At 41.3% G+C, this 21,621-nt stretch overlaps 1 protein-coding gene across 8 annotated transcripts in view; it reads left to right on the top strand.

Annotated features, from left to right (window-relative positions):
- Window positions 1-21,621, top strand: part of LMNTD1 (lamin tail domain containing 1) — a 465,704-nt gene that overhangs the window by 308,663 nt on the left and 135,420 nt on the right. For all 8 annotated transcript variants that reach the window (XM_029206166.1, XM_029206167.1, XM_029206158.1 and 5 more), the window contains 2 exons: window positions 12,513-12,614; window positions 13,919-13,970. The gene's annotated coding sequence lies outside the window, so the exon portion shown is untranslated. The remainder of the gene's footprint in view (window positions 1-12,512; window positions 12,615-13,918; window positions 13,971-21,621) is intronic.

Raw genomic sequence — 21,621 nt, 5'->3', positions numbered from 1 at the left:
TGGGACTCTCTGCACTTTCTGGACTTGGGTGGCTACTTCCTTTCCCATGTTAGGGAAGTTTTCGACTATAATCTCTCCAAATATTTTCTCGGGTCCTTTCTCTCTCTCTTCTCCTTCTGGGACCCGTATAATGCGAATGTTGTTGCGTTTAATGTTGTCCCAGAGGTCTCTTAGGCTGTCTTCATTTCATTTTATTCGTTTTTCTTTATTCTGTTCTTCAGCAGTGCATTCCACCATTCTGTCTTCCAGGTCACTTATCCGTTCTTCTGCCTCAGTTATTCTGCTATTGATTCCTTCTAGTGTAGTTTTCATTTCAGTTATTGTATTGTTCATCTCTGTCTGTTTGTTCTTTAATTCTTCTAGGTCTTTATGTTAAACATTTCTTGCATCTTCTCAATCTTTTCTCCATTCTTTTTCCGAGATCCTGGATCATCCTCACTATCATTATTCGGAATTCTTTTTCTGGATGGTTGCCTATCTGCACTTCATTTAGCTGTTTTTCTGGGGTTTTATCTTGTTCCTTCATCTGGTACATAGCCCTCTGCCTTTTCATCTTGTCTATCTTTCTGTGAATGTGGTTTTTGTTCCACAGGCTGCAGGATTGTAGTTCTTCTTGCTTCTGCTGTTTGCCCTCTGGTGGATGAGGCTATCTAAGGGGCCTATGCAAGTTTCCTGGTGGAAGGGAGTGGTGGTGGGTAGAGCTGACTGTTGCTCTGGTGGGCCGACCTCAGTAAATCTTTAATCCACTTGACTGTTGATGGGTGGTGCTTGGTTTCCTCCCTTTTGGTTGTTTCGCCTGAGGCAACCCAACACTGGAAACTACCTGGGCTCTTTGGTGGGGCTAATGGTGGATTCTTGGAGGGCTCACGCCAAGGAGTACTTCCCAGAACTTCTGCTGCCAGTGTCCTTGCCCCCATGGTGAGCCACAGCAACCCCCCGCGTCTGCAGGAGACCCTCCAACACTAGCAGGTAGGTCTGGTTCAGTCTCCCCTGGGGTCACTGCTCCTTCCCCTGGGTCCTGATGTGCACACTACTTTGTGTGTGCCCTCCAAGAGTGGAGTCTCTGTTTCCCCCAGTTCTGTCGAAGTCCTGCAATCAAATCTCAGTAGCCTTCAAAGTCTGATTCTCTAGGAATTCCTCCTTCCGTTGCCAGACCCCCAGGTTGGGAAGCCTGATGTGGGTCTCAGAACCTTCACTCCAGTGCGTGGACTTCTGTGGTATAAGTGTTCTCCCTTCTGTGAGTCACCAACCCAGCAGTTATGGGATTTGATTTTACTGTGATTGCGCCCCTCCTCCCATCTCATTGTGGCTTCTCCTTTGTCTTTGGATGTGGGGTATCTTTTTTGATGAGTTCCCGTGGCTTCCTGTCAATGATTGTCCAGCAGCTAGTTGTGATTCTGGTGTTCTCGCAAGAGAGAGAGCGAGCACGTCCTTCTACTCCGCCATCTTGGCTCCTAATCCAGTTTCTGCTTTATAACAAAGTGAATCCGCTATACCTATCCCTTCAAGACATTTAATATCAAACTTCTCATGACTGTAAAGAGATCAAGTGCCCCAGGCTTTTTAAATACTTCCTGCCTGAGAAGGGCAAGATTGAACCTATAGATGGGAAGATCATTAGAACCAGACAGTGGCAGACAAGAAAAGAGGAAATAGGGTCAACTAATTGTCAGGTGCAGTGACTGCTCATTCAATTACGGATGACTTGGAACTTCTGGGAATTAAGCAGAGAAACCAACTTTGAAGTCACGGTAGTCTTCAACCCACTCAATTTGTGAGAAATGTACGTGGAACACCCATTAATACTGTGTTTGCATACGTTACCCTCTTCAACATCCCTTTTAAGTTCTTCTGGAGAACAGATGCTTGCTGTGGGTAGGATTTCTCATAGAGAAAGCTTGGAGAATGTGGGACTTGGGCATGGAGTTCCAAGTCATCTCACATCAGGGCAAATGTAAGTGGTTGCTTTATTCTTAAAGAAAAAAGAAATGTTCATTCTCTAAGTCTGTGAGTCTGTTTTGCAAATAAGTTCATTTGTATCATTTTTTTAAGATTCAGCATATAGGTGATATCATATGATATTTGTCTTTCTCTGTCTGACTTACTTCACTCTGTATGATCATCTCCAGGTCCATCCATGTTGTTGCAAATGGTATTTTTTCATTCTTTTTATTGGCTCAGTAATACTGCATTGTATACATGTACCACATCTTTATCCATTCCTCTGTCAATTTAAAATTGAATTTAAAATGAATGTAGAATCCAGACTAAGTATATTCCAGCCAGGTGTGTTATGTCCAGAACAACTGTAAATGAAGCTCACCATATTGAAATCATGACAAAATTGAACCTATTTGATTCTTGAAGGTTTTGTTACATAGGAGGCATACAAAAAGATTCACTGTGGTTTTATTAAAGGGAAAATGAGAAATATCAACTGAGGGCATAATGATTTCACCAGGAGTAGGAGAAGAGATAGCAGAATCTGAGTTTAAATATGGCACATGTGTCAACTGTATAGAATTTCAGAAGCAAAAGAAGACACTCACCACAAGCTTCTAGATTACAGGCAGAAATCTGTGGAATAGATTTATTTACCTATAGCAGGAATAAGCATTTAATTATTGTAAAGGATTACAGACGATATTTGAAATAATACAACTTCTCACTACAAAATGCATTGCAACTGGTCACCTACAAACTCTCTAGAAAAGATGGTAAAAAAAGGGGGGGGGAACTTGGCAAAGCTGTCCTCCTTATTATTTATCATGTAGGACCTCTTTTACAAAGAAGGTAGTGGTCTGTTTATTTTCCAGTTAAAAAATGAAAGAGTTACACTCTGAAATTTCAGTCTTGGAGTTCATGGTCCTGCATATCTTCTGAACCTACATATAAACATCTGATTTGAAGTAGGCTGGTGTTGAATTATGATGCCAAGAAGAGTGCCACCACACTCTAAAACTTTGCAAAATGAAAGCCCGTGTAAAGTCCCTGTTAAAATATTACCTTTTTTCAGTAGGGCATCTTATAGAACATTTCAAATGACTGGAGGGGAAATAAAGAGATTAATCACTTTATAAGCACCAATTAATGTGCATCTATATGCTATTGGTGTCTTACTGGACAATCAATTTTTAAAAAGAAATAAAAGTTTCTAGGACTTACATTGCTATGCTTCCGCTAATGACTGTTTATTATTTCCTGGCTTAACTACTCACTGATTTATATCTTTAAAGCAAAGTCCTAACAATTATTTCTTTTACTTGAAAGTACAATTTCAGATTTAATACTCTATGGTCAGTTTCTCTGAAAGGGAAGATCTAGAAACAAAGAAGTGGTATAATTTTCCAAAAATGACCCTGTAGATTAAGTTATAAGTGGGATTTCTTTGGGTAGCAACTTTCCAGATCTCCTTCCTACACCCCTGGGCTTACCCTGTTATTCAATTATTATTCTATTAAGCTCACTTTTTGCTCCTCTTTTTAATATGGATAATGTTAGGATTTTCCTGTCTTTTTGGCTCTCCTCATGTACTTTCTCTGGACCATCTCCTCAATAGCCATTACTTCAAATGACATCTCTAAACCAATGGCACTAAATGTATAGCGCTACCCAAGACTTTCTCTAAAGCTCTTAACTGCCTTATTGACACCTTCCCTGGGAGATTTCAGTCATCTCAAACTTGACATCTCCAAAACTGAACTGGCCATTATCTGCTTCTCTCTGTTCTCTATTTCAGGAAGTGGCACCACCACCCAACACTTACCAGTTGGCCAGGCCAGAAAGTTATGTTTGAAGCCTCTCTCTCCTTTTTCTTTTTTGGCTGCACCATGTGGCTTGTGGGATCTTAGTTCCCCGACTAGGGATTGAACCCAGGCCCTTGGCACTGAGAGCCTGGAGTCCTACCCACTGGACCACCAGGGAAGTCCCCAGGCCAGAAATTTATGAATTATCTTAGACTTTACTCTCCCTGTAGAATGACCCTCTACAACAAGTATTGCTCACAGTCTACTGTGAAGTTCCCGACAAGTCCCCTCTGGCCACACGTGGCTCCTGATGGCTCCCAATCATCCATCTCACACTGGGTGAGGTCGTTAAATGTCTCTTGTGGTACTAAAGCTGCATGAAGGTCTGGAGTGAGGTGAGAGGGGATGTCCCCACTATCCTCTGGGTCATGGTGTCTTAAAAGCCAAATCAAGCTTCCAGCTCCTCTCTCTCCCTCTCCAACCCCCTCCTTCACCTCCTTCATCCAGTTATGATTCACGATGCTGAGCAGAAGACAGCTACCAAACTGTACTGAGAATCATTCCTATATTCTAACTGCAGATATGTTTCTGGAAACAGTATAGAGGATCCTCAAAAAATTAAAAATAGAACTTCCCTATGATCCAGCAATTCTACTACTGGATATTTATCCAAAGAAAATGACAATACTAATTTGAAAAGATATATGCACCTGTATGTCCACTGCAGCATTATTTACAATAGCCAAGGTATGGAAGCAACCTAAGTATTCATCGATGGATGAATGGATAAAGAAAAATATATATATATAAAATGCAATAGTATTCAGCCATAAAAAGAATGAAATCTTGCCATTTGCGATAACATGATAATATGAGTGGACCTGGATGGTATTATGCTAAGTGAAATAAGTCAGAGAAAGATAAGTACCATACAATTTCACTTATATGTGGAATCTGAGAAACAAAGCAAACAAACAAAACAAAGTAGAAACAGACTCATAGATACAGAGAACAAACTGGTGATCGCCAGAGGGGAGGGGAATGGGGGTTGGGCAAAATACATGAGGAGGATTAAGAGGTACAAACTTCCAGTCATAAAATAAATAAGTCATGGGGATATAAGGTAAAGCATAGGGAATATAGTCAATAATACTGTAATAACTTTGTAAGGTGAAAGATAGTTACTGGACTTACACTGTTGTGATCAATTTGTAATGTATATAAATGTCAAATCACTCCGTTGTGCGCTTGAAACTAATATAATGTTGTATGTCAACTACACTTCAATTTAGATTTTTTTATTTGAAAAACAAGACAGTTCTGAGTTCTCCAAAAGACGCTTTGGGATATCCCTTTGTACACTTCCAGGATGTCTGAACCCAGTTTAGGCTCAGGCTGGGATATCAATCATCTACTTAGACAAATGATGTGTGCAGCCTGAGATTCTAGACAACTCCTGAATGCCTTTATTTACCAGGTCTGGGACTGTAATTTGAGGAGCTGCCTGAAAACCAGTGTTCACTTGTCAAAAAACGGCAGTTCAAGTTCATAACATTTGGAAAGTGTTTTGGCATTTACATAAAGAAGTCAGAAAGAGGCTCCCTTCCCATGGTCCCTGCACCTGAGGCTCTTTGCTAAACAAACGTGCTGTTTGAGAGATATGGTTTTTTAAGCCCTCTGCCCACTAGAAAAGAGGACTTTGATCACCCAGTTTGTATAATGTGGTCTTGAGGCAGCAATAACTTGTCCCTGTGGCCCCGCTGAACAAGGGTTGAGTCACCCACCCAGTGGGGAAATGTGTTTCAACCAATTTCCAAGGGATTGTTTTCTTCAGTGACCATCCTAAGTGTTATACTACTCTCATGAAACAAAAGGCCTGAGAATTTTTTCTGACATTTTTGTGTGGAAGATAACTTAAGCTTTGCAGAAATTTGTGGCTCATTTCAGAAAGAGTCTGCCCTTTTGTACTAACTAGTATGCATCGTCTTCAATGCCTCAGACGTTTAGAGAAGTATTGAACTTATGATATTATCTGATTAAATGAATGAAAATCTAAGAGTGCAACCGACTAAAATTTGGCTTTTTGCCGATAAGCCCACTTGAATCACAATACTTTCAAACAGAGGTCATTCCTTTTTCCCTCCCTACTCCTTGGGGTCAAGGTCAGCATATTTTTTTTCTTACATTCTACTACTTCCTCTTCTTTTTTCTTTTTCATCCTGAGAGTGATGGGAGCAAGTTGATATTTTAGAAGGACCAGCCCAGTATCTGAGAGGAGGATGGATGGGAGGGGGGACTGGAACAGGGAATGAGGCTGGGGACAGATGCCAAATCCAGACAAGCTGAGAGCCTGGCTGAGAGAGGACTGCAGGGCCATGTCAGTAGGCTCAGGTGTGGGAGGAACCAGGACAGCTCTGCTCGGCACAAGTGTGGCTTATGGAGATGGATGGGGGTAGATGGGGAGGAGGGAGTTGCTGGTGTTGAGATGCCTTTGGGACGTCCAAGGAAAGTGCTCAGAGACAATTGTCTTGGAGGGTCTGGTGTCTGTGAAGCACCTGGGTTTTATTCCCTAAAACAGATCTGAACTTCCCCACAAGTCCCTAAGCACTGGGTAGCCAGGGTGGAGGGTGTAAGGGAAAGCCAATCAATACGTAAACATCACCGTTTTTCTTACTAGTTTGAATTATTCAAACCCTTTGGGTCAGTGCTCGGTCTTCGTTTGGTATTTTAAAATGTAATTTAATTTTCTTTATTTTTCTCTTCCTTATGAAATCCATAGCTTCTGATTATACGAGAGCCCGCCCCCATCTCTGTCTCTGTTGGTCACTTTATTGCCTCCCTGTTTTTGAGGAGGAAAGGGAAGGTCCATGTGCCCAGAGAATAGAGAGCTAGAGGAGGGTCTCTGCCAGGTGAGTCTGGGATGTCACAGGGGCCGGATCATAATGACCTGGTGAGCTGTACTGAGAACTTTGCTCCTTATTCTAAGAGAAATCAGAAGCCTTTTAAGGGTCTTAAAAGGGTGAAACAATACCTGATGTGTTTTTTTAAAGACAAAGACAATGCAAAGAATGGAACTGAGCAAGGCAGGAGCAGATGTGGGAGAGCAGTTAGAGGCCAAGGCAATAGGTAGGGCAAGAGGATGACAGTGGCAACTGTGGTGACAGTGAAGGTGGAAAAGTGTTAGGAGAAAAAGTGGGCAGAACTTGGGGATTGTTTAGATGGGGGTTCGTAAAAGAGAGAGAGAAATCTAGCATGATTCCAAGGTTTCTGCGAAAAGCAACAGAGGGCACGGTGGTAGTTGCCTGCGAGAGATGAGGAAGAAGAACAGGCTTGGTGGAGTGAGGGTTCCCCCAGGTTTCCGCACCCGTGACTCTCCCACACCTGCCTGGCCAGTTTGAACTGCCGCCGCCGTTCGCACACAGTCAACTGTGGCAACGGAGATAATTGGGCCTCTGGCTCCACAACTCACGCATATTATCCACCCTCAGCTGGACCTCCTGGCTTTTTGAAAAGATTTGTGTTAATTTCAAATTAAATCTTTTTCTGTTCCTCATATGAAGTTTTAAAACCATTTTTACTCTTTCCATATTTCCAGTTCTATCTTCCCTTCTCAGTTTTAGCAAACTACCTTGCCTCTTAATTTACTTAAAAATGTAGAGGCCAAATGATGTGATTTTCCTCAAATTTTCTTACGTCCACTTTAAAACTTCTCTAAACCTTCATTTGTTCTCTTTTCTTTCTTTCCTCAGTGGGAGAAATGTCCCTGTCCCCTTCCTAAGCTTTTTTTCTCCACCTGTGTTCCCATACCACACCATTCCACTTTTTCTGGAACATTATCTCTTAGACTATCCCCAATCTCATATCTCATGTTGAAGGAAATAGTGTTTTTCTCTGAGTCCAGTATTTATACACTCAATGTAGAAAATTTGGAAGATACAGAAAGGAACAAAGATGAATGCAAAAACCACCTACCATCTCATACAACAGAGAAAACCACTCTTGATTTCTAATTTTTTAAAAAAATTTCTCTTGCTACTGCTCCCTCCCCTCAGCCTGAAAACATGCTCAATTCTCTTATTTCTTCTCTTGGTTTTCCTATTTCAGTTAGTGGTATTAGATTTTTAATCTTATTATCTTTTATTCAGGCAAGGTAGACAATAGGGAATCATGTCTGAGGCTTCACTTTCCTCAATTCAACATAAAATTCTGCTGATAATATCATACTGATTCCTTACTTGTGTCAGGCACATCGCTAAGTACATTAGCTGCGTTTTCCCAATCAATCTTTCACTGCACTGCATTATTTTTGTTTTATATGTAAGAAAAAAGAAACTTTGGGGCTCACAGCTAAGTGATAAAGTCACAGTTTGAACTCAAGCCTGTTTATTTCCAAAGCTGGTGTCTTGATGTCTTTTCAGTTTGTCCTGTCCTGTCTTTTTCCACTGCTGTTGCTCTAGCTCACATCATCACAGTGGAAGCTCTGTTAACAGATCCCCAATTAGCCAAATCCCCTCATTAACAGCCCTTTCCGATCCTCTTTCACACTTATCACTGGAGACTAGTAGGAGATTGTCTGCTGCACTAAACTTTCCTGCTCCCATCAATTTAGTTGTATGTTTACCAAGAAACAGTTGTATCTTGTTCACAAGCCAGTCAATGCAGTTGTACTTTTCAATATGTTACAGCCTTTAATTAAATATTATGTAAACCAATGAAACCTGAGTGTGAAAGAGAGCTGTTCCTATGAAAACTAAGTTGTAATTCTTTGGGAAGACTTGGTGAGAGTGAGTGGCTGAAAATATTATAATTCAAATAAGTATGAGAAAGGTGAACCAAACAGAATTGGGACAAGTTTGTAAACATGTCTTTAAGATTCTGCACTCTGCTCTTTGCTGCAATTTAGAGAAATGGAAACATGAGTGTGGCTCACGTAAGAAAAATGATATAATTCCAATTAGCAAACTGATACTCAGAGGAAGGGCCGTGGCACTCTATTATACAACTGCTGGATGAGGGTACTCATATATGTCTTAGGTTAAAAATATAATCTCTAAGGAAAGTGTATATATCTTTTCTTAATTCCCTACTTGTTAAAGCAAATGACTGATCAAATTCAGTCCCTGACTTCATTTAATGGGAGACCTTTCACCGTATCTCCCATTATCTCCCAAATAGTAACAGCACGTTTTATCTGATCCCCTAGCCTTCAGTCATCATTTTCTCCATTCAGTTAACAAATATTTCTAGGAGCCTACTAATTACCACCATTACCTTCTTAAAACTCAGATCTAAGCCTCTCACTCCTCTACTCACAATAACTCAATGCCTTTCCATTGTCTCCATAATGAAGCTAAAATTACTTAGCAGAATATTAAAGACCTGCAGGGATCTGATTTCCACCCCCCTTTTTAGCTTCGGCTTCTTAACATAGCACTTCACAGCACTTTAACCTCATCACTCACACCCTGGCTGTTGCCCAAACACACGACACCTTTCAGCATTCATCCTGAGAGAGGCTGGGGTGAACTTTATATTTGCATTCCTCATCAATTTACTCATTATAGAAAATAGTAGTTGATGGTGAGAAATAGATTGTTCATAGAAATTACATATTACAGAAAATGCTAAAAGCATCGGAATAAATTTTGCTGAATACACTTCAAGTTGTAAAGTCAAGAGTATCTCGCAATTATAGTCTGGGGGTGGAGGTGGGGGAGGGTTAACTTGTCTTGAAATAAGCAGTTTAGATTTCCCTTATACATAAGATAATTTAGTAAAGGTTAAAAAGTCTGCATAGAAATGATGACTTGACTTTCCTTATCCAGTTGTCCAGTCAGGAAAAATATCTACTTCCTAGGTGACAAATATCAGTGGACGGTTGTCATGACTGTCCTCCATCTTTTGTCCCTCTCATTCACATTCTTTCCCTGGGAGTCTTACTCCTGTGGGCTGTCTCGGCTGCCACTACTGCAGAGAACTCTGTAAGTGTCCATCTCAGCTAGGGCACCTCTGTCAGTTTCACTCTTCTGTTTCCCATTGCCGTTGTGTATTTTCCATGGCAAAACACCATCCAACACACCAGAGTTTAAAATGGAACTTTCCCGGGACTTCCCTGGTGGCGCAGTGGTTAAGAACCTGCCTGCCAATGCAGGGGACACGGGTTTCAGGCCTCGTCTGGGAAGATCCCACATCCCGCAGAGCAACTAAGCCTGTGCACCACAACTACTGAACCTGTGCTCTAGAGCCCACGAGCCACAACTACTGAAAGCCCCGCGCCTAGAGCCCATGCTCCACAACAAGAGAAGCCACCACAGTGAGAAGCCCGCGCACCGCAACGAAGAGTAACCCCTGCTTGCGGCAACTAGAGAAAGCCCGCGTGCAGCAACGAAGACCCAACACAGCCAAAAATAAATAAATAAATTTTTTAAAAAATAAAATAAAATGGAACTTTCCCAGCAAACTCACTTTCCCCCACTTTCTGTCTGGGGGACCACCACCTCAAGGTTTGGGAGTGATCTCTTTTTCTCTGGGGGATCTGTTTTGCTCTTTGCTCTTCCTTAGGCCACTGTTGCCCATTATTTCTTCCTATAAAGGTTGAATGATTAAGGGCTTAGAAAACTGTAAGCATACTTGCCCCTTTACTGTCAAACTTCTTGAAATATTTGTCCACACTCACTGTATTTATGTTGTTACTTCCTGTTCACTTCTCAACCCAGTGTAATACGGCTTCTGCCCCCAAACTTTTACTGAAGCTGTTTGCATCAAGGTTGCCAATTACTGCCCTGGTGCTACATTTGATAGATGTGCCTCCGTTGTCAACCTAATTCCTTGTAGACTTTGATATTTAGACCATTTCTTCTACTTGAAATAAATCTTCCCCTCAGCTTCTGTGACCCTTCTTTATCTCACAGGCTACTTCATCATATTGTTCTTTTTAGGCTCCTTTCTCCTGCCTTTTAAAAAGTGTGTCTGTTCTTCAGAGTCCTGAGTCTTCTTGTCTCCTCCCTCTATGCCCTCCTGTAAGCAACCTCATCAATTTCCATGGCTTTCCTTACCACCTCTATGTCCACGACCACCAGCTCTGATTCTCCAGCCCTGTTCTCCACCTGAGCTCTCAAGATGCGCTTATCTAACTGCCTCTTGAATATTCCACATACACATCGACATCAACCTGCCTGGGCCTGAATTTACAAAAATGCAAACAAATACTCCTTTTTCTCTTTCTTTTTTCTTAGCGAATGGTACCACTGATCATCCAGTTACTCAAGCCTGAAACAAAGATACCAGTCTTGACTTCTCTTTCTTCTTTATTCCCTAATCAATATCAAGGTTGTCAATTCTACTTTTGAAATATTTCTTAAATTCCACCACTTTTTCCATCCTTTCTGCACTATTATGGTTCAACCCACGATGATATCTCACATCGATTTCTGCAGCAGTCTCTAAATGGGTTCCCTGCCTCCATGCTGGCCCCTCTCGAATCTGTTCTCCAGGCTGCAGCAAAATTCCTCTTTCTAAGCATCCAAACTTAATCACATGGCTTCCCAACTCTCCTGTTCGTGTGTCTCCACACTGCCCTCGACATTAATTCTAATCTCTCTCACATGGTTTAAAGGGCCCTTTAGTGATCAAGCCTGCTCACCGCTGAAGCTCCATCTTTTGCTACCCACCCATTCCTTCTGCGGTGCTTCTCTAAGTTCCCAGACTGTGTCAATTCTCTACCTGTGGACTCCGGCCATCCCCAAGAACCTACTCCTCTCTAATCAGGCTCTCCTCTCTGCTTATGATCTCTGCACCCTCCCCCCTGAAATTTATTCATCCAACATACTTTTTGAACAGTAACTATGCACCAGGCATCGTTCCCCATGCTTAGACCACAGCAGGGAGCAAAGCGGGCACATCGCTGAGTTCACGAGGCTCAGAGTCCACTGGACACTCAGAGAAGCCAACCTAGGCCATTGCAGTCCTTTGAAATAAGAGGGGACACCGGGAGCTCCAAGAGCCTCGATGAGGGCATCTCACTCAGGCTGGGAGCAGGAAGCTTCCTAAGGGCAGTGTTATTTAGAGTGTTAGACCTGAGACAACATAGAAAGGTAAGAAGCCAGGGAGTTTGTGAAAGACCTCAAAATGCAATCTTATGTCTTCTGCCTTTTCTTCTCCCTTCTCACTCCTCTAACTCTGGTCCCTCTCCACATCCCACTACCTCCATTGTTTAAATAAACACTTTTTTCCTTCACTTGTGGCATCCGTTTTTCATGCAGACGTTCCCAGCTCTTCAGCAAACCCACCAGCTCCCTTTCTTCAAGTCTCTCCTCAAGGTGAAAATGAGGAAGCCTCATCCCTTTATTGAAGCCCCATCATCCATCTCTTGGACAAAGCTATCAGCTAATTTACAGCTAACGAAGGGCATGCCCAGATGTTCTCTTTTTATCCTTCTGCTGTACACGTTTTTCCAATCGTCCATTTGTCTGATCATGTTTCCTAATTGTCTACAATGTCAAATTGTCTATAAGAAATGGGCAACCCATGATCTCCCCTCCAAAATAATACAGCACAGATCAGGTTAAGAAGCCTTACCTGTGATTGGTCAGTGGCTGCAGGTGACTCTGCCTTGCATCAGGAATGTCATTGTTTTCCTCACTCACTACAGCCTGAAGATGTGGCAACAGGGCTGGTGCTGATATATAGAAGGAAGCTAATCATTTCATTCTTTTGTTGGAACATTTTCCTACCCACTTGCAAATAATCTTCCCTTTCCTTTAACAGCTTCTCTCTGAAGACACCAACAATAGCACTTTCATGAGGAGAGCTGCAGTCGGAGCCCAGGAGGAGACAACGGAAGGCTGGGACCAGGGGTCTGGGCTAGAGGTCAGTGTCCACTGGCTTCTGGCTAACTGGCTACCAGTCTCTCCAAAGGGACCTCTTAACAGAGGCAGATGGAGACTTCCATTTAATTCCATGTGGTATAAAAAAAATGTAATTGTTTCACCCATAAAGGCAGTCATGTTTCTATAACAATGGCTTCATTCAGGGCTGTCGAGAGTCATTATTGCCAGTTCTTCTGGGGACTTTATGAGCAATCATCTTCTAGGTCTGAAGCAAAAGAAGAATCAGAACACAAGGCTCTCTTTTTCCATTTTTGTTTTCAAAATATAAAAAGAGACATCACCTGAGTGCTTTACTCATGAGCACCTTTGTGATGACAGTGGAAGCGGGGGGTGCTCTATGCATCTCTGACCTGTAAAGTCTTAGCACTTTAATCGCTTCTGATGCCCTTTCACAGAGAAATTAACAGCTCAATAAAGACAAGTCATAGGAGGGGCAGGTAATAAACCAAGATGTGGATACTGTTACATACCATATGGCAACTCTTGATAATACAGAATGGCTGGAAATTTCAAGAAAAGGCTCATCCATTCTGAGAGAGATTCTATGTCTATTGTTCTCTAACATTTCCAGTATACATTTGGAAATTTAAGAGCAGAGCTGCCATATATGGGATCTGATCAGAGGGGTGAGTAGGGCTGAAATCAGACAGGTTCCTTGGCCAGCAAGGCTTACACCCTGACTTCCTCTAATTCATATATATGGGCTAGTGGAAGCTCTGTTTCAGAGAGTAGATAATAGAAAATTAACAAATAATCTAAATATTCAATAGTAAGATACTGGTTGAAAAATAAATATAAAATCATTGGGGCTTCCCTGGTGGCGCAGTGGTTAAGAATCCGCCTGCCAGTGCAGGGGACATGGGTTCGATCCCTGGTCTGGGAAGATCCCACATGCCGCGGAGCAGCTAAGCCCGTGCGCCACAACTACTGAGCCCATGCGCTACAACTACTGAAGCCCACATGCCTAGAGCCCGTGCTCCACAACAAGAGAAGCTACTGCAATGAGAAGCCAACACACCACAACTCTCGCAGCAACTAGAGAAAGCCCGCTTGCAGCAATGAAGACCCAACACAACCACAAATAAATTTTAAAAAATCATTAAACAAGATCATTAAAGCAATGGTATATATGAATATAACTACATGGAAAAGCAGTTTAAAAATAGAATATAATATATAACCCCATTTTGTGAAAGAAATATATGTAAATACACAGAAATACAAACATATACTATATATGTGTATATGTATACAGTCATAAAGTCTATCTATTTATCTATTCAGGAAAAAAAATTGGAAGACACACCAAAACGTTGACTGCAGTTGTCTTCATCTGGTAAGTTTTTGAGAGACGTGACTTTTTTCTTCTGCTGAAGAAAGTGTACTAACTGTGTGTGTGTGTGTGTGTGTGTGTGTGTGTGTGTGTGTGTGTGAGAGAGAGTGAGAGAGAGAGAGAGAGAGAGAGAGAGAGAGAGAGAGAGATGGTTATTTTTTATGTGATTAAAAAAAAGTTAAAACCCCAAATAATGGATTGGGGCTTAAAAAATAACAACTAATAATATCAATAGTTACTTTAAAAGAGATAATTGTGAACTAGAAACCTGAAATAGTGTTTAAAACTACCTGGGCAAGTTAAAAAGAAAGTCTATATGGTCTGAGGACAAAGTATTATTGACTGTTTGATTTGTCAGTTTTCCAACTGTAATAACTGTGGCTTTATGACAACATTTTCATAAGCCAAAAATAGCTGTTAAAGTGAATCATCATTTTAGAAAGGTAATTATAAAGTAATTCCGCCTCTGATATTGATTGCGTTCAACAATTCCATTCAGAAGAGTAATATTATATTCCCTTTAAGCCATTTGTTACTACAACATTCAAAGAGATATAGTGTATAAACGAATTATATATTTTGGACTCTGCATTAGTTTTATTAGGAAAATGGGGGAAAGGAGGTGTGTTTAGATGTGGCTTCCTTTCCCTGACTTCTCCTTTGGAAGAATTGCATTCTGGTTAATCCCTGAGGTAAGAGTCTGAGGCTAATATTTATCAACACATATTAGAGTGTCTACCAGGCATCATATTGGTACATTTAACATTCACACCAATCCTGTAAGATAGGTATTTACCATTTAAGAGACCAAGGCTCAGAGGAATTTCCTAACTTCCCCATGGTCACACAGCCAGTAAGGTGGTGGTCCCAAGATTCATACTCAAGACTTTCTGACACCAAAGACTCTGCTCTTTCCAATTAGGCCACAGTTATAACAGCCCATGGTGATAGATTGCATTGTTTTTTAATATTATTCGATCTCCCCTTTTCTGTAAGAAGATTATACATCCTGCCCCATCACCTTTGGTCCTGGTTGTATGGCCTGCTTTGGCCATTGGAGTGTGAGCAGATGTGATGAACACTACATACTTTAAGAGGCATCATGGGCTTTTGTGACCTCACTTGCTCTTTTCCCTCTGTCATATGAATATCCCAAATATGGAAGCTCCTTCAATACGGGTCCCAGAATGTGAAGACTCGTGGAGCAGAGCTGAGCAGGGTCTCAGCAGCTACCAACACAAAGCCGCCAAAATGTGAACAAATGTGCATTCGTTTTCTATTGTTGCAAACAAATTACCACACACTTTGCACCTTAAAACCACAATGTATCATCTCGCAGTTTCTGTAGGTCAGATGTGTGGGCATGGGGCTATCGGATACCGTGCTCAGCGTCTCACTGGGCTGAGATCAAGGTGTCAGCTGCTGTTCTCACTGGGGTTTGGAGTTCTCTTCTGAGCTCACTGGTCATTGACAGGACTTATTTCCTTGTGGTTGTAGGACTGAGGTCCTCTTTTCTTGCTGGCTGTGGGCCAGGGGTTGCTCTCAGTTCCTAGGGGCTGTTCTCAGGTCTTTTCAGTGTGTCATCTTTCATCCTCAAGCCAGTAATGGCACTCTGAATCTCCCCCCTGTCAAGTCTCTGACCAGAAGACACTCTGCTTTTAAAGGGTTCATGGAATTAGGTTAGGTCCACCCAGATAATCTCCTTATCTTCAAGTCAGCTGATTCATAAAGAGGAGGGTCCCAAGGAAGCCAGCAGGGCCAGAGCCTGTGCAGCTGCCAGCTCCGTAAGGGGGTCTGGTGTGGCGCTCCTGGGGACCCTGGATGGTGTGGGAAGGAGCTGGGCAGGAAGGGCCAGCGTCAGGACAGAGGAACACGCAGGGGCTGGACCTGGAGGGCGGGGAGCCCAGCACAATCTGCAAAATCCCTTTTCCATGTAAGGTAGCACAGTCACAGGAGTAACACCAAGGGATGGAGACCGTGGGGGCCTTCTTAGAATTCTGCATAGCACAAAGAAAACTGTGTTGAAAGCCACAGAGACTTTGGAAGATTGATTTTTACTGCACCAAAACTGACTAATGCAACTGGCTACCTGAAATTGTATGTCTGTGTATATAGAAAAAGGCACATGTATGGACACCAAGGGGGGAAAGCAGCGGCGGGTGGTGGTGGTGGTGTGCTGAATTGGGCGATTGGGACTGACATGTATACACTGATGTGTATAAAATGATGACTAATAAAAAAAAAAGATGTTAAAAAACAAATAAAAAAAAAGAAAAGGGCACAATTCATAAGGGGCAGCTCAATGAATTTTCACAAAATGACCACACCTGTACAACCACCACCCAGATTAAACAAATAAACTAAAACAAACAAATAGACAAAACGCAGAAAATTATTAACAACACAGAAACCCCTTTCCATTTCCCAGTCCCTAAGATAACCACGATCCTATCTTCTAACACCATAGATTATTTTTGCCTGCTTTTGAAATCTTACAAATGGGTTCTGATTGCCTTCTATTAATACTGTATCTATGAATTTCACTCCTTTTTTTGCATGCAGTTTTAGTACCCTTCCTGTATAATATTCCATTATGTGGATATTCCACAGTTTTCCATTCTACTGTTGTTGATAGGCATTTGGTTAGTCTCCAGTTTTCAGCTATTACAAATAATGTTGCCCAAACTGTTTCTGCTGAGCTTCTCTCTCTCCCTGTCCCTCTCCCCACCCCCCTCCTCCCTTCCTTCCTTCCTTCCTTCCTTCCTTTTTTCTTTCTTTCTTGCTTTTCTTTCTCTCTCTTTCTTTCAGATGCCTTTATATCTTAGATCTAACCTTCCCTCTCCCTAAAAAGGAGGGAACTCAATTTCCTAATGTCAATAACTTTCAAAGTTAATGTTTAAGAAACCCTCTCTGAAAGATTATTTGGAAAATCCCAACAAATGGATTCAGACCAAGAATGTAGGAAACTGAAGGAGGGGTGAAAAACAAGATATGGTTTCATACCCTTGGCTTATCTCAGGGCAGAAACTGCTTGGATGAGACCAAGGTCATTTCAGCCATCACTCTGAGTGGAGCCACGCAGTGTAGTGGGAAATGGGGTAGGCCTGAGGCACCATTTAGGGCTCTAAATTGGTTCCTTCTTCTAGCTGATAACATTGGCAAGTCACTACCTCTCTGAGCTTCATTCCCTCCATCTGTCATGGAGGCAGTGGTAACCTTCCATTGAGATGTTTTGGTTCCTTCTAACACTTCTACCCCTTATTTGGAAAGCAGCAACACATTTTGCCCCAGCCCCAGTGCACCATCTGTTCTCTGGTCTTCTCTGCCTTGCTTGTGCCCCAGAAAACTGGCCTCTGTAGACTGCATCACCTGGTTCTCTTATTGATTTGCTTTGAACTGGGTTCAGCCAATGGAAGGCACTGGCAAGACATTGGAGGGAAAGCAGGGAAAGAGGTTGGATTATTCCCCTGCACACACACAGCTCCCTCCCTGCCTCACTGTTGTTCAGGGGTAGCTGCATTCCTCCCAGGCCACAGCTCTAGTGACCACTTGTCTCCAGACACCTTTGTCCCTCTTCTACTTTTTTTAAAAATTAAAAAAAAAAATTTTTAAGATGTGCCACATATTTTATTTTTAATTAATTTTTATTGGGGTATAGTTGATTTATGATGTTAGTGTTAGTTTCTGCTGTACAGCAAAGTGACTCAGTTATACATATACATATATCCACTCTTTTTTAGATTCTTTTCCCATACAGGTCATTACAGAGTATTGGGTAGAGTTCCCTGTGCTATACAGTAGGTCCCTATTAGTTATCTATTTTATATAGTAGTGTGTATATGTCAATCCCAGTCTCCCAATTTATCCCTCTCCTTTCTTCCCCCCCCCAGTAACCATAAGATTGTTTACTACATCTGTGACTCTATTTCTGTTTTGTAAATAAGTTCATTTGTACCATTTTTTTAGATTCCACATATAAGTGATATCATATGATATTTGTCTTTCTCTGTCTGACTTACTTCACTCTGTATGACAAACTCTAGGTCCATCCACCTCACTACAGATAACTCAATTTCATTTCTTTTTATGGCTGAGTAATATTCCATTGTATATATGTACCACGTCTTCTTTATCCATTCCTCTTTTGATGGGCATTTAGGTTGCTTCCATGTCCTGGCTGTTGTAAATAGTGCTGCAATGAATATTGGGGTGCATGTATCTTTTCAAATTATGGTTTTCTCTGGATATATGCCCAGGAGTGGGATTGCTGGATCATACGGTAGCTCTATTTTTAGTTTTTTAGTCCCTCTTCTACTTTAAAATTAAAGGTGATCATGATTTCTCATTCATTGGTAATCCACCATCCCTTGTTTTCTCAACCCAGTCCCTATCTCTGTAAACAGTCCCTTTATTATACTGTCTTCAGGCTTAAGCCATTTGAAGTGGATCAGCCTTTCCTGCAATGCCCCTGATACTAGAGGAGGGAGCCTAATCATATAGTCAAACATGATGGGGAACTGGAAACAGTATCAAAAGCTGGAGGCCTACTATGGAGAACAGTATGGAGGTTCCTTAAAACACTAAAAGTAGAACTACCATACGACCCAGCAATCCCACTACTGGGCATATACCCTGAGAAAACCATAATTCAATAAGAGTCATGTACCACAATGTTCACTGCAGCTCTATTTACAATAGCCAGGACATGGAAGCAACCTAAGTGTCCATCGACAGATGAATGGATAAAGAAGATGTAGCACATACATACGATGGAATATTACTCAGCCATAAAAAGAAACGAAAATGAGTTATTTGTAGTGAGGTGGATGGATCTAGAGTCTGTCATACAGAGTGAAGTAAGTCAGAAAGAAAAAAACAAATACCATATGCTAACACATATATATGGAATCTAAAAAAATAAAAAGACATGGCTCTGATGAACCTAAGGGCAGGACAGGAATAAAGACGCAGACCTAGAGAATGGACTTGAGGACATGGGGAGGGGGAAGGGTAAACTGGGACGAAGGGAGAGAGTGGCATGGACATATATACACTACCAAGTGTAAAACAGACAGCTAGTGGGAAGTAGCCACACAGCACAGGGCGATCAGCTCAGTGATTTGTGACCACCTAGAGGGGTGGGATAGGGAGGGTGGGAGGGAGAGGCAAGAGGGAGGAGATATGGGGATATATGTATATGTATAGCTGATTCATTTTGTTATAAAGCAGAAACTAACACACCATTGTAAAGCAATTATACTCCAATAAAATGTTAAAAAAGAAAAGAAAAAAAAAATGCTGGAGGCCAAAGAAAACCAGGGATTTAAAGAACCAGAGACATGAGATGGAGAAATGATGAATCGTAGTAGAGTCATGTGAGCAGTTTCTATAGTCTCTGCTAAGTTCTTTACATGCATGGCACTTAAACTTCACGATAACCCTATGAGTTAATATAATTACCTAATCTAGAGGCGAGGAAACTATGCCTTAGAGTGGTTAAGTAATTTGTTGAGATCACTCTTTAGTAACTGACAGAGCTAAGATTTGAATCCAGGACCTTTTACCTCCCAAACCTCTGCTCTTAACTAGAACAGAAACTTACTTTCTATTGCAGAAACAAGAGCTGTGGTTGACTGCTAGCTTTACATACTTTCAAGACTTAGCATGAGGCATGGCTGTGTCTCAAAGACACATATGGGACAGATAATTTGGAGATATTTAGCAAGTTTATATGAGTTTGGATGAATACAGAGTTAGAAGGTCACGATGGGAGCAGCTGGCATCTCTTCTCTGTGTCACTTTCTGCTCTCAAAGCTTTGGCAACTCCCCATTGACCCCCCAAATAAAATCCAGCCTCCTTTTCCTGTCCTTTAGGGTTCTCTGCAATCATACTATAGCTTCCCTTTGGGGATTATCTCCCACCCATCACACACTCAACTTGCTCTGATCAAGCTGACTTGTTCTTTGTGGTTCACTTGTTTTTTCATGAAGTTGCCTTCTCTCTATTCTTCTCCTTTGAAATCCTCTTAAGCCTTTCTGTCCCACTTCAAAGTTACTTCCTCCAGACAGATCTTTTCTTATCACCTCCGACGCGTTACCACCCCTCCCTCTTCTGAACATTGACAGCTTTGTTTACACTACTTTCTCTGCACATATCATATGCTGCTTGGACTTCTAGTTGCCTACATTCATCTGCCTTAGACGTTAGGAGCTTAGAGGATGGGGAACACAAAGATGAGGCAAACAAAACCCCTGCCCCCGGGGTGGTAAGAACACAAAGAACTGTAAATACCAATGCCTCTGTATATTTGGGGATTTTACTTTAGGCAACTGATAAGAATTGGGCATGTAAAAGAGTAAAGGTTCACATACAGTTGAGGGAATCCGGGAGGGTTTCTTGGATAAAAAGACATTTGTATGTACCTGGAACTCTGGTTGGGCTGTCCACCATCATAAGTCGGGGAGGGCATTCTTTGGAGAGACAGAAGTCTAATACAGCTTCAAAAATGTTGCTTTCATTGTGCCTCCCAGTATCTCTGGTAATTAATGAAACTAGTAATAGTGTCTATCGTTTACTGTGTACTTAACACACGCCAGACATTGTGTTAAGTGCTGCTTGTACCTTATTTCATCTAATTCTCGTAAGAGCCTCCCCATTTTACAAATGAGAAAACCAAGGCTTAAAGAGTTTTGGTAACTTGTCCAAAGTGACCCACTTAGTGGCAGAACTGAAACTTATATCTATATCTAACTGATTAGAAAGTCCAGAAGATGAAATATGAGGCCACATTGTCTTTCTTGTTACAACTTGATATAATATATATTCCTTCTTTATGCATCTACCACCAATATTCCAGAGAAAATTCAAACCCTCAAAGAGGTATATGGAGCCAACATAATCCTCACATAATATTTATAAACTGACAAATTTTAAGGAATCTAGTTTTTTACAATGGATGTCTGAGAGTTCTTTTTAAAAATAATATTTCAAAACAACGTTCCATTTATCTTCTATTATATTGGTGCATTAAAATTATGCCTCTTTAATCTTAGGTACAAAACAAATTCCAAAATGTCTTTTAGTGATATAGGTTTTCTCTTGAAATATTTTCTAAAAATAAAATATGGTCCCACAGTAATTATGTTAACCACCATTCAAATCATGGCCTCTATTTAAATTCAAAACTGTATCTAGTGACTTAAAAAAAATTGGTCTTTGATATTTTTATCAGGATAAAAAAATGTCCCAGTGCCTCCCAAATTTACAAATGACATTATAGGATATGGGCGAAATTTACCAAAAACAATGAGCTTCCATTTTCCGGATGCTCGAGCAATGAGCATTAACATTGGAGTTTCCTGGGTGCAAGTTATAAACTAGTACAAGCTGAAAAGAAAATGTCAGTATTTTTTTTTTCTTCTCATAAAACCTTTTTTTCCCAGATGTTATGAAATGTTTCTGTGCCCAGTGTGGGAACAGTAATGAATTTTCATATTAACAAAATATGACCGTGCATCAAGATGTTGACAATTTTGTGACGTATAGTCTTCAACCCCAGAATGAATTGAAGAGGCAGTCACCACATTGCAGTGTTAACAAAAGAGCACTGACGTAAGGTCAGCTTGAGGACAGATTGCTAGCAAAATCTGCTAA

The sequence above is a fragment of the Monodon monoceros genome, unplaced genomic scaffold (assembly GCF_005190385.1).
Source record: "Monodon monoceros isolate NGI ecotype Baffin Bay Population unplaced genomic scaffold, NGI_Narwhal_1 Super_Scaffold_6, whole genome shotgun sequence".
Lineage (NCBI taxonomy): Eukaryota > Metazoa > Chordata > Mammalia > Artiodactyla > Monodontidae > Monodon > Monodon monoceros.
The sequence above is the reverse complement of the archived record's forward strand: the minus strand, read 5'-3'. Positions and strand labels throughout refer to the sequence as shown.